Below are 15,319 nucleotides of genomic sequence, written 5' to 3'. Positions count from 1 at the left end.
AGCCTATAACAGACTTTTGTATTTCCCCCCAAATTAAGAATAGTTTTTACAGGAGCAGCTAGGTGGCTCAGTGGATAAAGAATCAAGTTTGGAGTCAGGAGGACTTGGGTTCAAATGTGACTTCAGACATTTCCCAACTTAAGTCACTTAGCCTCCTTTGTCTAGACCTGGTGCTTAAGTCTTAGATTTATTACTAGAAACAAAAATAAGGGTTTTTAAAAAAGAGAATTGTTTTTACATTTGAAAATAAAGTTTCATTGTATTTAAAAATGTAAAAACCATTTTTATATATACTACCAGTGCAAAAACAGGTGGCAAACCAGATTTGGTGCTGGGGCTACAGTTTGCTGATCCTTGTTCTAGTCCATCAAGATTGTGTCAGACAGCAAGTCTGCCATCTAGGTTATTAGTTGTTCTGCCCTGTTTAAAGTAATCTACAAATTTGATAAACCGTTCATCTAAGACTTTTTTGGACTGTAGTCTTAAAATTTTTTAAGCACTATAGTATCATCTTTCAAGAGGAACATTGACATTGGTTGTAATAGGAAGATCAGAGACCTGGAATTAAATATCCTTTCCTGTACCCTTTAGGCTCACTTGGCTAAGGACATTTTGCCCTATGGCTCATTACTGTCTAGCCATTGACAGTTGCACTAGACGATGCCACTGAAGAAAAACATTAGGAAGTAAGTTTCCTGGTTTTTCCTCTTTTCCTTTCCACATATCTTACATCAGGTACTTGGACTAAATATATGTCTCATTTCTTCTTGAATAATTTAGTAGACAAAGGGAGAAGAAGCGAGGTTGAAAGAAATAGGAGGGGATTTAGTGAGCCCTATTAGCCTTGAGGTAGAAAATTAGAGCTAAGGAGAATGGAAACCCATGACTGAAGAGAAAGGAGACTGAGCTAGATCCAAACTGAATCACAAGATAGAGTCAGTGTGATTCACTCAATTCCCACAATTTCCTTGGACAAAGATATTTCACCTTCTCAAAGCTGGTAAGGAAAACTGCTTCTTGACTCAGTCTCACATAAATTTTAAATGTCTCTGACACCACTAGTCAGAAGGTAGCATCTCTTGCCATCATGAAAAAAATGGGAGGGACCCCAGAAACTGAATCAATATTAACCTATCTGAGGTCAAGGTCCACATCCTCTTAGGCATCTAATAGTGTCCCATGTTGCTAGAGAAAGGGACTGCATGTTCTATCACAGGAGGGTGTGGTTTCTGCTATAGTCCCTAACAGATTCCACCTGCCCAAGTCATAAGTTACTCCAGGACTAATTCTTTTGAAAATTATACTAGAAACACCAGCAGTAGCAATTAGATAAGAAAAAGAAATTGAAGGTATTAAAAGAGGCAAGGAGGAGACTAAGCTATCACTCTTTGCAGATGATATGATGGTCTATTTAAAAAATCCTAGAGAATCAACTAAAAAGCTAGTAGAAATAATCAACAACTTTAGCAAAGTTGCAGGATACAAAATAAATGCACACAAATCATCAGCGTTTCTATATATTTCCAACACATCACAACAGCAAGAGGTAGAAAGAGAAACACCATTTAAAATCACCCTAGACAATATAAAATAAGGAGAATGTAATATAAAATATAAAATACTTATGAATCTGTCTACCAAAACAAACACAGGAATTATATGACAATATAAAATACTTAGGAATCTATCTACCAAAACAAACACAGGAATTATATGAACACAACTACAAAACACATTCCAAATAATTAAAACTAGAGCTAAACGATTGGAAAAACATTGATTGCTCATGGGTAGGATGAGCTAACATAATAAAAATGACCATTCTACCCAAATTAATTTACCTATTTAGTGCCATACCTATCAAACTACCAAAAAACTTTTTTACTGAATTAGGAAAAACTATAACAAAGTTCATCTGGAATAACAAAAGATCAAGAATATGAAGGGAAATAATGAAAAAAAAATGTGAAGGAAGGGGGTCTAGCAATACCAGATATTAAACTATATCATCCTTCACTTTATTTCTTTCATGAATTATTTTTTGTATATGTAAAATGTGTCTTCAATCATGAGCAAGGAATATGGCAATATGTATTGCATGAAAGATGAGGAGAACCTATATCAGACTATCACCTGGTTGGGGGAGAAGGAAGGAGGGAGAGAATCTGGATGGCAAAATCAGAAAACAATTGTCAAAAATTGTTTCTACATATAATTGAAAACCATAAAATTTAATTTAAAATTTCTCTAAATCACTCAGAGTGAAAAACAAAACAACTTTGAAGTACCTATCAATATGGCTAATATGACAGAAAAGGATAATTAAAAAATGTTGAAGGAGATATGGGACACTAATGGACTGTTGGTAGAGTTGTGAACTGGTCCAACCATTCTAGTGAGCAATTTGAAACTGTGCCCCAAAAGCTTTGAAACTGTGCATACCTTTGATCCAGCAATACTACTTCTAGATCTGTATCCCAAAGAGATTTGAAAAAAAAAAAAAGGAAAAGGACATGTTTGTCTAAAAACATTTATAGTGGCTCTTTTTGTGTTGGCAAAGAATTGGAAATTGAGGGGATATCCATTAAATGGAGAATGCTTGTGGTATATGATTATAATGGAATATTTCTATGCTATAAGAAATGATGAAAAGGATGATTTCAGAAAAATCTGCAAACAACTACGTGAACTGATACAGAGCGAAGTGAGCAGAACCAGAACACTGTACACAATAACAGCAATATAACGAACAACTGTGAATGACTTAGCTATTCTTAGGAATACAATGATCTAAGACAATCTTCAAGGACTCATGATAAAGAATGCCCTCTGCCTCTAAAGGAAGAAATGATAGAGTCTGAATGCAACCACTCTATTTCACTTTCTTTTTTCATTTTTTGTTTGTTTGAGTTTGCTTCCACAAAATGACTAATATGGAAAACTGTTCTTTTTTTTATTGCACATGTAAAATCTATATCAGATTGCTTGTCATCTCAGGGAAGGGGGACAAAAGGGAGGGGGAGAATTTGACTCCAACTTTAAAAAAAGCAAAGGTTAAAAACTGTTTTTTTAATGTAATTGAGGAAAAATAGAATATTAAAAGAAAAATTAAGAATACATTTTATTTCCCTTTTTGGAAAATTGGGATGATATTAATCTATTTTCAGTCACTTTTCATGTTTTCCACAGTTCCTCAAAGATGACCTCTCATATTCCAGACCCTCTCTTCAATTAATAAAGAAACAGTGTTTGTTAGTTAAGCTGGGCAGGATGTAACTAGAGATACAAATGCAAAAAACAAGATACACCCTTTTCCGAAGCACAGTGCCTGGCACATAGGCACTTAATAAATGTTTATTGATTGACTGACTTTCTACCAGAAGGCAAACACCTTTGTAAGTATATACAGCATGAATTGATTTGAAATTGAAATTGAAAGGGAGGGTACTAGCAGTTGGAGTAATTCCTAATGACTTTTAGAAAGGGAAACACATCTGCAAGAATGAGCAAGAAAAAGGAACAGATATTCAATGTCATTGCTTCAGAGAAGAGAACTAGAACCAGTGGATGGAAGTTTTAAGGAGGCAGAATTTGTTATTCAGCAATTATTTGTTTAATCTATGAGAGAAGGCCTGAAAGAAAGAATTCCTAGCACAATTAGAGTTATCTGAGAGAGAAATGGGATGACTAGGCAGTTCAGTGGATAGTGCCAGGCCCAGAGCCAGGAACTCAAAGTCAAACATACTTCCTAGCTGTATGACCCTGGGTAAGTCGCTTAAATCCATTTGCCTAGCCTTTGTCCTTCTGTTTTACAGTTGTTACTATTAGGTAAGTGTTACCAAGAGTCAGACATGACTGAAAAACAATTAAATAACAACAAAAGAGGAATAGGTCCCCTTGAGAAGTGGGATCCCCTTTTTTGGCAGTCTTCTGACTGAGACTAGATGACTAGTTATTGGGTTATAGGAAGAATTCTTTTCATGTATGGATTAAAATAGATTTTGAGATGCCTTCTAACTCCAAAACTTTGTGAATTTTTGGCCAAAAAATACTCCATTTTTTGAGGAAGTCTACCCAAAGGAAATATTTAAGGACAGCTTGAAAGACCAGCTGCCAAAGGTGTAATAGAAGAGATTCTTGCTTTGAGGGTGAGTTTGGGCTAGATGACTTCTAACATTCTTGACATTCCTATCAATTACCTATCAGATATATTGCACAATTTAGGTTCAAGGTACAAGAAAGAGATAAATAATTAGTCCCTGCCCTTAGGAAACTTTTTACTATCTAGGAGAGAATTGAGATGAACATAATGAAGCACCTGGGAAATTCTAAAGCTACTGGATACTGAATGTTCTTGGGAAAAATCATTCCTTTCTTTCTGGGCCCCATTTTTTAAAATCTACACAATGAAGGAGTTAGATGACAAAATATCTAAGATCTTTTCCTGTCCTAAGGCCTATGATTTAGTACAAAGCAGACTACAAGCCAATGCCAAATCATAGGATTCAAATAATAAGAGCCATTCGAGATCAGAAAAGAGAAAGACCAACAGGGATCTCTGCAAAGACTTTATGGAAAAGTTGGATCTTGAAAAATAGATATTATTTGTCTAGGCTAGGCGAAAGGTCATCAGGCAAGGAATGACAACCATGATAAAAGACAGGGATGAGAATTGCTAAGTGTTTGAGTTTACCAACTTAATTATTTTTGTTATCTAATCATAAGGGCAGGGTGAGATTATAAGGGTATATAACCATGAGGCCCATCACAAACCTTTCTTACTGCAGTGTCTGAGTTGAACCCCCTGTTCCCCTGTTGCTTCTTCAGTTGTTCCTAGCTATGACTGGTCCTCTTAATGTCCATCTGTAAAATTGGTATTGGTTAAAAACTCAGGGGAGCCACACTCAGAATACTGATACCCATCCAAAAGAGAAATCTCAAAGAGAAAACATATGCCTAGCCTGCATTAACAATGTAAGAGTTAAGCCTTTGGAACCTCCAGGATAAATCCAGGAATTGCTTGGCCCAGAGCCAGGCTCTGGGGTAGAAAAACTAGACAGAAAAGGAGTCATGCCTGTTTTCGAAAAGGAAAACTACTTTTCCTTAAACTGAAAAGAAAGCTTTTAACATTTTGGACCTTCTTACGCTAGACTGAGTGTCTAAGGAAGACTGTCTCCTTAAGTAATTTTTAAGAATGTGATAAACACTAATAAATCCCTAATGGTTTAGATTGATGAAGAATTCTTGAAAGCAGGGGATTAGCTTTGATGACCTCTGGAAGTTCTTGTAACCCTATAAATTCTGTCTCCTCAACCCCATACAGAGAGCTCTGAATAGATGGGAATCAAAAGCCCTGTTCTCTTCGGGTTCTCCTTCAGGGTAAGACTCGTTTCCTTAAACATTCTTACAGGTAAACAAGGGCTTCTTGTCCTAGCTCAATTTTGTTGGGACTGCAGGGTGAGAAGGGGTGAGGGGAAGAAAATTATTTTCACACATACTGTTTTCTTTTTAGGGTTTTAAATTATTAGCTTCAACTTGAGAAACAAAGGACACACTGTGTAGATGCCAAGATTTATAAGGCTGGGCACTGCCTCCTAACCAGCAGGCAGGCTGAACTCAAAGAAGTATGATTCTGTTTAGCAGGAGGATTATCAAAGTACAAGGCCTTGAAGACAAGTAAGCAAATAAAAGCAGTTTGGCCTCTCAGAAAGTTTCAAGGCACAAATAATGATCTCTGGGTTCTTCTTGTGGTTCTGTCATAGACATTCATATACACAGGAGGAAAATCACTCCTCTTTTGCGTGACCCAATTTCCTTTCTAGAAAATGAGGAAATAACTTTCAAAGCTGCCCCTCTCAACTTCCCTCTTTCTGTTGATTGTGTCACCGTCCTGTCAGATACCCGGGCTCAAAACGTCCGCATCGTCTTTGACTCTTTCCTTGCTGTCCCCTCCACTATCCAATTAGGTGCCAAATCTTCCTAGCCATCCTGGCAGTCTCACATGCTGCTACCTCCAACAGTTCTTTCGTGGACTTTTTGAATTATTCCTTAGGTGGTTTCCCTTCCTCCAGTTTCTCTTTTCTTTCTTCAATCCATCCTTCACACAGCTGCCAAATTAGCCTTTCTAATACAAGGGTCGGGGCATCTAGTTGGTACAATAGTGTCAGACTTGGAGTCAAGAAGATCTGAGTTCAAATCTGAACTTAGATAAATATTAGCTGTGTAATACTTAGATAAATATTAGCTATGTGACCTTGGGTAAGTCATTTAACCCGGTTTGCCTCTCAGTTCCTCATCTGTAAAATGAGCTAGAGAAGGAAATGGCAGATCACTCCAGTGCCTTTGCTAGGAAAATGACAAATGAAGTCATGAAGACTTGGATGCTACTGAAATGACCAAACAATAACAACAAAATATATGGGTTAAGCTATCTCAATTCCCTGCTCAAAAATCATCAGTTATTTTATCGGTTATTCCCAAGTATGTTGTCTAGAGGCTGAAATGTGAATTCCTTCTCCTGGCATTCAGGAGTCTCTGAGATCTGGTTCCACCCACCCTTGCACCTTGATATTAAACTACACTCTTCCATATGCTTTTGATTCTAGCCAAACCAGACTACTGGTTAGTCGTTGTCTGATCCCATCTCAGGAACTCTGGCCTCCATCTATTTACACGGGGCATTCCCCATATTTGTAATTGGCTCAGAGGCAACTAGGTAATACAGTGGGTAGAGCCCCAGGTCTGGAATTGGAAGGACTCGGTTTCAAATGTGGCCACAAGTTACTTAACCCCAACTTCCTACTGGCCCTTATTGCTCTTCTGCTTTAGAATCACAGCTTAGTTTGATTTTAAGACTTAAGCTAAGAGCTTTAAAAAAAAAAAAAAAGAAAAAGAAATGAGCTCCCATGGCATCACTGCTCCTTGCTAACTTTCTCTTTTACATCTCAGCTTAGGGGCCTCTTTGAGGGATGTGCTTGAGGTATCTCAAAACAACTTCTGAACTAATTGTTGGATTTCTAGTATGAGCATTTTTACTCTGGAAATCAGCAAACACTACCAATCTGGACTCCATTTATTGTTGTTTTAGTCAGCTAGACTTAAGAAAATGTTAATAATGCAAATTAAACTGAAAAGTATATTGCGTTTTTTATGCTTTTTTTCTTTTGAAGAGACAGTTAATAGACATTTATCAACACACCCTCCACAGAGACTTTCCTGATGTCAGTGACTAAAATTAATTTCTCCCTTTTCAGATTTTCTTCTGACATTTTCCACATCTCTCCTTTGTCCTTAACACTTTTTAACTTGTACTTCTCCCTATCTTGTGGTAAGCTCTTCAAAGGCAGAGAGTATGCTATTTTTATTTCTTTATTACTAGAAGCACAGTGCCTTGCATACACATGTTGAATTGAATTCTGGTTGCTTAAAAAAAATCCTTACCTTCTGTCTTAGAATTAGTATTGTGTGAGGGCTAGGCAATGGGGGTTAAGTGACTTGCCCAGGGTCACATGGCTAGGAAGTGCATAAGGCCAGATTTGAACCTAGGACTATCCTATGTTCACTAGGCCTGGCCCTGGCTCTCTATCCATTGAGCCACTTAGCTGTCCCTGAATTGAATTCCGTTTAACCACATAACACTTGGGAATAAAGAGTGGTCATCAGCACTAGCATAATGAGGGCCGGTCTTGAAAATGGAAAAACTGAAGATCAAGTCTAGCCTCTGACACATACTGGCTATGTGACTTCAGGAAAGTCACTTAATCTCTCAGTACCTCAGGCAATTCTCCAGGACCAAATTTCAGAGAGGGTTCTGACTTTCATTGTTGGAGTGAATTCCCTTATCTGGACATTCCTCATGCCCATGAAGTCATAGGTCTAGTCCCCATCCCTATCCCATGGTTCTCCTTTTGTAACACTTAAACATAATCTCATTTCCTATTCCTTGTGGCCCTGCTGTCATGAAATCCTAACGATCACTTGACAAGGATGGGCCATCTGTTAGAAGTGAGCTGGCAAAGCCCCATAACAGTCATGAAAAATTCCTTGGGAAGGCTTAACCTTTGCCTGAAAACCATGAAAGGATGTTCAAGGTACAATCCTCCTTGCCAATACAAACCAGGTAGTTCTCTACCTGGTGGCAGGTGATCAAGTGGCCCAGCTCAAAGCCATAAATATTAGTTGCCTGTCTTGGAGGGCAGGGAAAAACTTGGCTACCAATGGGATTGCACCTGTCTGACTTGGACTCTTTGGCTGGAATGACAGCAGAATTCTCCCATGGCATCAATCTCTCTGCCCTCAGGGTTTCTGTACTTCTTCCTGAGGTCCCTTTTCTCTTGCAGAGTGAAACAGTTACAGAGTTCTGGGCTTGGCAGAAAATATTACCACACTCACTGTGGCAAAGGCAGTTGGGAGTTTAGTAAGTCGAAAGGAAGGACTGTGGTACATTCTAGTAACAGCTCTTATTGTAGGGGCTGATGTGACATGGTAATGTGTCAATGCTATGATGAGGAGGCAGACTTTGACACCAGGCTCCAGGACAGGGTTTAAGGAGGAGGACTATGTCCCCATCACCTGACCCTGATGATGTGGGGGTGGGAGTGTCAAATTCCAGTCCAGAAGACTGATAGGGCATTGCATGGCTCAGAGGAGTCAGGGATCAGTGGAAGGGAGTGTGAAGGAAGGAGAGAAAGGAAAGGAAGGGAGGAGTAGGAGGGAGAAGAGGAAGCATTGATTTCCAGGGTAAAATGGACCATGTATTTCTGATTGAGTAACTCCAGTTCTTGTGCCTTTAAGCTCAGGTGTGGCTGTCTGTGGGCATACATTCACAACTAAATAGGAAACAAACATTTCATACCTATGGTTTATGTAAGGCTGTGGCTACAATTTGGGAGGAACAGAAAGTCTTGTATATAGTTGTGTTTGTAACTCCCGTCACTTTATCTAGCCCCCCCCCCATCTCCTCTCCTTCCCTAATTATTTGGGAAAGTGTGATAATATTCTAACAGTCTTTTTTAAAATACAGAATTGTACAATTATAGGGCTGAAAGGAAACTTATAGATCATCTACTTAATCAAAGAATGAAGAGAATTTAGAGAATACCATCTTCTCCAACCACTTCTTTTTACAGGGAGGAAAAAGGTCAGAGGAGGTGAAATCATCTGCCCATGATCCCACAATTAGGGAGATGGTTTATGACAGACAACGAGGGAGTAGCGGGAGTAATCTTAGTGAGAAGCAGACATATCTATTCTTATGGGACTAGAAGAATGGAGGAAAGAATGAATGATGCTGCTGAAGGTTTTGAAGAATGGTGGAAGGGAGCCAATGAAATTCAAATCCAATACCTTTAATTTTCTCAATGAATCAAGGGCCAAGTCTTGTAGTCATTAGCCACAAGGATCAGAATTTGGGACTTTTTTTTTTTTAAATCCTTACCTTCTATCTTAGAATCAATACCGTATATTGGTTCTAAAGCAGAAAAGCAATAAAGGCTAGACATTGGGGGTTAAGTGACTTGCCCAGGGCTACACAGCTAGAAAGCATCTGAAGCCAAAATTTGAACCTACGACCTGCGGTCTCTAGGTCTGGCTCTCAATCCACCAAGCCACCTAGCTGCCCCCTCAGGACATATTTGTGAACTTGGGATTTGTCATGATCTCAAAAGGAAAGGAAATTTTGAGTAGCAGCAAAGGCTCAGCTGAATTAAATCAGCTTGATTTTGTGACTTCCTCTGATGGTGTTTTGTAGCTCAGAAGCAAAGATGAGAAATGACAGGGGGCTGGGTTAGAAATCAAAACCAAAAAAAAAATAAAATGGACACACTAATGCACTGCCTGTGAAGCTATTAGTTGGTCCAACTATTCTGGAAGAACATTTGGAATTATACCAACAAAGTCACTAAAATGTTTATTCTCTTGGATACAGGGAGCCTGCTGCTCAGAATATATATTAAGGAGGTCAAAGAGAGACAGAAAAATCCAAAATACATTGAAATGTTCATAACAATACTTTTTGTGGAGGGAAAAAAGAACTGGAAATTAAATAGATGTTCAACAATTGGGGAACAGTTCAATAAATTGTCATTTATGAATATTATAGTATTGGGCAGTGTGAAGTAAAGAATATGAAGAATACAATGGACCTTGGGAAACATAGGAACTGATGCTTAGTGGAAAAAGTAGAAATAGAAAGCCAACATCTACAATGATAGAAATGGATTTAGGGTTAGGTACAGAATAGAAGCAGAGTTAGAAACTGAATTAGAGTTAATTTTTAGTATACACAATGATTATAGAAATGTAAATGAAAGAACAACTGAAATGAATATTGCAGAATTATAATGACTAAACCTGATCCTCAAGAAGAGATAGGAAAGTTTATCTCTGTCCCTTCTTTGAAGATATGGAAAACTGCAACATCTTTGGATTTGAATGCTGTGTTGATTAGTTTGGCTAAATTTTTTATTATTACTTTTATTACTAATAACTACTTTTTAAAAAAATACTTATAAGAGACAGCTGTTTTGTGGAGAAAGGAAGATATACTAGGAAGGGAAGGTGATAAAAAAAAAGGAATCAGTAAAAAATATTTTTTAAAAATGTGGGAAAATGAGTTTAAATACCGACCCCTTTCTCTTGGGGCCTGATACCAATCCATTGCCTTTAAACTGATTTGCCTCAGGAAAAAAAAGTCCATAAGTAACTTTTTTACTCATTCTCAGAACTAGTCCAGAATCTCCTATTTTCTCACTCATAGTTTTAGGCCGTGACTCAATTTCAGTGAGTACTTTTGGATGACTGAAAGGCTCAGTGTCTTTGTGAATGTGGGAGGAGGCAATGTGAGGAGGAGGAAGTCAGCATAAAAGGAGCATTCTGTGTCCTGCCTGGATAAGCAGCATTCCCTCTATGAAAACTGACATGAGGATTCAGGGAGAATACAGACAGTTCTCATGCTCATCAGACCAAAAGAGAATAGAGGGAAAGCTTGTCAGAGCTCTGAGCTGCTTGTGCACATTCCAGGGCTATTGGCAAGGGTTCCCGGCCTTTGTTTTTCTATACATAGCAGGAGAGTGGCAGGCCTGAATGTTTGACTTTGGCCTGCCAGGAAGGGAATTCTGTCAGATCAGTTGTCCAGGTTTTGACCCATTTTTGAATCAGTGCTGTAGGTATCAACTAGCAAGATAAGGAAAAGGACAGAGAAAAAGATAGGGAAAGAGAAAAGGATAGGGACAGAGATAGGGCTAAGGGATGGAGATAGTGGGAGGGACAGAGTTAGAGACAGAGAAAGGGATAGTGAAAGGAACTGAGATAGAGAAAAGGAAGGGACAGAGATAGGGAAAGGAACTGGACTTGTGATTTCATTGATGCAGTTTCCTCATCTTTCCCAGATGAGGGCACTTCTACTTATATAGATTATACCTTCTTTACAACCGAGGCACTGAGAAGTGATGTTCTGATCTATGTATAGAAATGCTCTTTCTTGGGTAAATTCATTATTAAAAAAAAAAGAAAGAAAAAAGGGTGATGGTAAGGGGAGAAGATGGTTAAGAGGCTTGCCCAGGGTCACATAGTCAGTATACAGGTCTTCCTGGTCCTGAGACTGGCTCTTTATCCCCTCCATCCCAATTCCTCCTTTCTAGTAAAAATGGGATTAACCTGAATGTTAATTGGTATATAATCATAACTCCTAAATTACCAGCCTTCAAACTTTTTTTGGCTTATCAGAGTTTCAGTAATAACTTAAATCCAGACCAAGATTTTACCCAAGAATAGTTAAATTAAAACAGTAGTACTTGGAGCTATGCTGGCTTTCATGGCATGCAGAAGAAATAGAGAACACAGATATTATCCTCAGGGGGCTTTCAGTTTAATTGAGAAGGCAATACTTCCATGAAACCATGTGAGTAAAACAAGGGGAGAACGTTGGTATATAACTGGTCAGCTAGGAATGAACTGGGGAAGCCATGTGTAATGGCAGTGGGGCAAATGTAAGCAAATGGCCTGAGCTGGACAAGCAAAGGGAGATGGCAGAGCATGTAGGCAGATTGCTGTGGGTTATAGAGATGAATGGGTGGTATACCTTGGCCAAGATCAAAGAATACTGTTGCACCAAGAAGCCTGTATCCTTACAAGGTAATACCTCCAGATATGCCTTGTCCAAGGACTAGACAATTAATCTGATGATATGATAAAGAACTTAATGATGGTGTGAGCTATATCCGGTGGATGTATAATCATTTTTTATCTTGTTTGTTATATGGAGGCAAATGAATAAATAAACAAAACAAGGTCTTAGAGGAAGTGGGACATACTGGTCCCAAAACTCCCTGAAATTCTTATCTTCTAAACAGTAGAACTGTAACTAAGTAATTTTGATGTCCGGAGGAATTAGATTGCTGGAAAGAGAGAGCAGAGATGGAGACCCCTTAAGTCAGCTTTTAGTAGCATATTAGTTAGGAATCAGCAGAGTAGGAAGTCTGCTACCAGGAAGCTTCTTAATTTAAGTAATTATTTTTTGCTCACTAGATACTAAACTCAGTTGTCATTCTACTGTAGAAACAATACAAGTGCTGTCAGCACCTCCTAAATTTTAGCATCCTGGGGCAAATTTCTAGTCATGCCCTAGTTACAGCTCTGCTAAGGGGGTAAAGCATTCATTATTCCAGTCTGAATGTAGACCATTAGGTCATTTAGTTACAGCACAGTGCTAATTAGGTCACGGGCATGAGTTGGATTCCATGAGCCAGTAAACTACACTCATAGTCAAAGATATCATCCCTTACTCCCACATAGCTATCTACAAAGTACACATCATGGTCATAAGAAAGAACAGGTAAGACAGGAGCATTTGGATAGAGAAGGATAAGTCTATCGCTACTAAACAAAGTAGATCAGGTTAACTTTTGTGGAGGAAGGATGGACCACTTTTTCTTGACTGAAATAAGAGCATCCATCTTTTATTTTTACAAAGTTAATGTCTGGTCATGTGGAAATAAGTCTGAAGACAAGATGTCTATTTCATCATCATCATCATCATCATCATCATTGTCATTGTCGTCATCATCATTATCACAACAACAATAGTTAGTCTTTTTTTTTCTTTTCACAAACTGTTACCTTCTGTCTTAGTATCAATTTTAAAAATGATAAGGGCTAAGCAATTGAGATGAAGTAACTTGCCCAGGGTCATAGAGCTAGGAAGTATCTGAGACCAGATTTGAACCGAGGTCCCAACTCCAGGCTTGGTGCTCTATCAACTGTCCTTCCTAGCTGCGTAATAATTAACCTTTATATATAATTTTAAGGTTTAAAAATGCTTTATAAGAATTTCACTTTATCCTCATAAATAATGCTATTATTATAATCCTCATCTTACAAATGAGAAAATTGAGGCAGAGGTTAAGCGACTCACCCAGCATCACATCTAGTAAGTATCTGAGGCAGGATTTGAACTCAAATCTTTCTGAATCCAGGTCTACTGTCCTATCTACTGTACCATCTCACTGCCTAAAATAGAATCAACAACCTGCTTTATATCAATCATCTGTACTTCATGTTTAGCCCTGGATTTATTCCATCTTAAACCATTTCATCATTGCTTAATGTATATTAATCTTGTCTTTCAAAAAATGCTGGAACCTTCCTTAAAACTGAATTCAATTAATTTTTTTTTAATTTTTAGAAAAATTTTCCATGGTTACATGATTCATGTTTTTACTTTCCCCTTCACCCCCTCAAACTCCACCCCCCCCCATAGCAAACGCACATTTCCACTAGTTTTAACATGTGTCATCGATCAAGACTTATTTACATATTATTGATAGTTGCATTGGTGTGGTCCTTTTGGGTCTACATCCCCAATCATGTCTGCATCAACCCAAGTGTCCAAGCAGTTGTTTTTCTTCTGTGTTTCTTCTCCTGTAGTTCTTCCTCTGAATGTGGGTAGTGTTCTTTTCCATAAATCCCTCAGAATTGCCCTGGGTCATTGCATTGCTGTTAGCACAGAACTTAATAAGTACTTATTAAGGACTTAATAAAACACAAAACACTGTGCAAAAATTTGAGAAATGGCTGCAAGTTTAGGAGAGGCAGATTTTGGGTTGATGTAATTCTAATAGAGTTACCTAAAAGTAAAAGGAAGAACTGGATTTGGCTTTGATTGAAGTGTTTAAATAGGAGATGGGTGATTACTTATGGTTATAGTGTTGAGGGGACTTTTGATCAGGTACTGATTGAACTAGATGGTCTCTGAATTCCAAAATGATTCTTAGAACCTGTAATTCATTTCAGAGCAGGGCAACCCAGAGATTCAATCATCATTGGTACCAATTTCCAATATTCATAGATGACAAAATTATCCCTAATTTCTTCTAGCCCATCTAAGTAAAATAGGTTAGAAGATTAATAAAGTGATTTCATTGAATCATACTTTTAAACATAAGATCTTCTAGGCTATCCTTGACATTTTTACAGATGAAGAAACTGAGGCCAGGAGAGGTTAAATCTCTTGCCCAAGGACATACAAGTAGTAGGCCGCAGAGCTAGGATTTGAACCCAGGTCCTCTTACCCCATAGCCAGTGTCCCTGAAATTACTTTTTTGGAATCCAGGGAAGACTAAGGGAAGGCATAGTAGTTTTCATCAAATATTTTTAAATGACCATTAGAAGAGGTATTAGACAAATTCTGTATTGCTCCAAGAGTCAGATCTTTGATACCTCCTCTATAAGTCTAGTTGTAGCCAGTGTTTAGGCAGTTTGCAATATAATATATTCCTAGGGGCTTGGGATCAGATCTTCATCCCACTCAAAGATATCAGAGAAATGGATTGAATTTGAATCTCCTTTTTTTGTATCATATGTAAATTCTTCTGGAAGATATTATTGTCCCACACCCTGCCTGAATTGGTGGGTCATCTGTGGATGGAGTGAAGCAGCCAAGGCTAAATAGGGGGAATAGAGACCATAGGGTCAAATTGGGAAAACCAAGTGAGGTGGCTGTTATGAGAAAGAGATAATGAGAGTAAGAGATGCTGGTTTGCAGAGGACAGATGCATGGGACCTGAAGATGAAAGATTCTGGAATGTTGAAAGGAAAGGCGAAGCTGGAACTTCAGGGCTGTTAGCTCTCTCTTTCTCTCTCTGTCTCTGTCTCTGTCTGTCTCTGTCTCTGTCTCTCTCTCTCTCTGTCTCTCTCTCTCTCTGTCTCTCTGTCTCTCTGTCTCTCTCTGTCTCTCTCTGTCTCTCTGTCTCTCTCTGTCTCTCTCTCTGTCTCTCTCTCTGTCTCTCTCTCTCTGTCTCTCTGTCTCTCTCTCTCTCTCTCT

The sequence above is a fragment of the Gracilinanus agilis genome, chromosome 4, assembly GCF_016433145.1.
Source record: "Gracilinanus agilis isolate LMUSP501 chromosome 4, AgileGrace, whole genome shotgun sequence".
NCBI lineage: Eukaryota > Metazoa > Chordata > Mammalia > Didelphimorphia > Didelphidae > Gracilinanus > Gracilinanus agilis.
The sequence above is the reverse complement of the archived record's forward strand: the minus strand, read 5'-3'. Positions refer to the sequence as shown.